Below are 2534 nucleotides of genomic sequence, written 5' to 3'. Positions count from 1 at the left end.
AATTACTCACTTCTTTTAGAAGGTCAGCAAACGAAACAATGCTATGATATGAATACCTACTCCAAAGGTGACAAATGACTTATATTTTTTTTGATATCGAACACAATATAACTTGAAGTAGTAGAATTGTAAAAGTGAGCGTGCTTATATTATAAATTTAAACTAAAAATTAACTGACTCTATAGTGACAAACTTTCATAAATAAGAAGCGTTAAACCTTGGCCATTAAAAAAATACTATGTGACCAACATAATAAAGTTTTGGTATTAAAGTACTAATTCTCATGGTTTTCTTTTCTTTATTATGGAACTCTTCATGCCTTTCATTCCTTTAATTTTTTCTTTGAGATAATATATTTTATCTTTGTTGTGTTTATCATCAACCAAACAATCTAGCATAATATTTTTGAGGATGTCGAGTTGATTCTGTTTCTCTTCAACTTCTATTCTTTTCTTCATAAGTTCTTTGAAATTGAAGTCTTCAATTTCCATATCACGTTCATCCTTTATAAACCGTATTGCGTGAAAAGGCTCTTTGAATCCTCCGCTTTTGCAGAATATGTTGGGCTTCCATCAATTTCTTTAACTATGACGTCTTCACTGTTAAAGAATAAGTCTTTTGGTAACTTTAATGTCACAGTGCTTTTGAATCGTCCGCTCTCTAATTCTGTGTTGTAGACTGGATCTTGTTGAATGTTAAGTCCTGCTTCTAGAATTTCCTTTAGCATTTTTTTTTACATAAGCTGTAATTTTCATACGCCATTATCTGCAATATACATAATAAAATGAAGTCAATAAACAATTGTAAATAATAGAGAAGAGGAAGAAAATAGGCTACCTGGTTTTTCGATATGTGTAGTTAATTTTTTTTTTAGGTTAATAGATTATGTTTTACTAAGTGATTGGAAGTTCAATTTTCGTAGGTTTTTAGTTTTGTATTTGTCTTAAATTTTGATATTTTGGAACAGTGGGCTTCTCCTTTTTTGCAACCTCCACTTTATCAGGAGCATGGATTATGACACGTGTCGGGTATTTTAAAATTTGGATTTTGAATTTTATAGTGTGGGCACGTGCAAAATGTGTGAGGGTCGTTGTTGCATTTTGAAAGGGCATAACACCATACACACCACAATAGACGGTCAAACTTGGTAAATGAATCGTTAACTAACGATAGAGTTACCTAAAGCTAAGAAACGTAAAACTTTGGGTCCAATGCAAATACCCATATTATTGGGACGACCTAAAACTAAATAACCTTATTTTAACACATAATTACAGCTGTAAAAAAAAAGTTATTAAAAGGCCTATATTAATATTTCCCCTTTCTCGTTTTCAGTTGGTGACAAAGAATGGTGATTCGTGTTTTAAGTTTTGTTTTACTATTACTGTTGGGCTTGGGCCCAACAAATTATAACTTATGTTTTAAGCGGGTACTGTATCAATTCAAATTTGAATTGGTACCTCTTTTTCCCACGCAGCTTCCTTCCAAACTAAATTGATTATAGTTGTTATTAGACACTCAAACGCAGCCACAATAGACCCCCCATTCCTCTTGTTACATTAGCTCTCATTTTATTTTTCCAAAAGAAGTAAAGATGGTCGCTTCTTCCTTTGGGGATTCATCGTGGTGCGGTGTTTTTATTCTTAGCATCAGGAGTAATGAGTGCAGCTCCAAAGAAAGTTGTTCATGTTACATTTAACAGGAACTATGTGCCCACATGGGCTTTTGATCACATTAAGTACTTCAATGGTGGTAATGAGATTCAGCTCCTCGTTGACAAATACACTATGTAAGTGGTTCCTGTTCACCAAAAGTTCTTGTTCACTTAATCACTTGGGAAGTATTCCAAATTTCTTATATTTCTGCAAATGTGCAGAAATGATGTTCAGCTATCACCTCAAAACTCAAAGCATGATGAGTTAGATTTTGTGTTCTTGGGAAACAGGACAGGCCAGCCCTACATTTTATAGACGAATGTCTTCACAGGAGGAAAGGGAGATTCCTGATGTAGTCTACTTAAGAAAGGTTTCACACAGAATGATTGCACAGGTTAGTATCTTTTTTCGCATTATTAATTTGCTTTATTGATTATAATTTCTTAATTAGTGTTTAATTTGCATTGTATGTTCTAGAAAAGTATATAATTGAGTAATGTTGAGCATTCTTTTTTTGGCCTCAGTTATTTGACTGGTACACTTGTTAGAATGTTTTTGTTGAATTGTCGCAGTTGTGTAATATACTTGTATATTATGTTATGTCAACAAAATGCAAATGATTGGAAAAGAGAGTTGCATTATTGTTGTTAGAAACACTTTGAGAAAGGGTTGCCATTAGGGAATGGTTTGGGTTTGAGTGTGGCGAAGTCTTTGCCGTTGCATTTGTAGCGATCCAATGAGATTTTTGGTGGGAGAGTGGTTTGGGGTCGAAAAGGGCGAGTCTTTGCTGCTGCAGACTTTATCCATTAATGAGATTTTTGGTGGAAGAGTGGTTTGGGGTCTAGTGGGTTGAGTCTTTGCTTTGTGAATGAGATTTTT

General features: G+C 33.9%; 1 pseudogene; it reads left to right on the top strand.

Annotated features, from left to right (window-relative positions):
* Positions 1–1658: 1658 nt before the first annotated feature.
* On the top strand, positions 1659–1970 carry LOC147491417 (xyloglucan endotransglucosylase protein 34 pseudogene; annotated as a pseudogene).
* The last annotated feature ends 564 nt before the right edge of the window (positions 1971–2534 follow it).

This window comes from Coptis chinensis, chromosome 6, assembly GCF_015680905.1.
Source record: "Coptis chinensis isolate HL-2020 chromosome 6, ASM1568090v1, whole genome shotgun sequence".
Taxonomy (NCBI): domain Eukaryota; kingdom Viridiplantae; phylum Streptophyta; class Magnoliopsida; order Ranunculales; family Ranunculaceae; genus Coptis; species Coptis chinensis.
Note: the sequence above shows the minus strand (reverse complement) of the source record. Positions and strands in the feature narration are given on the sequence as shown.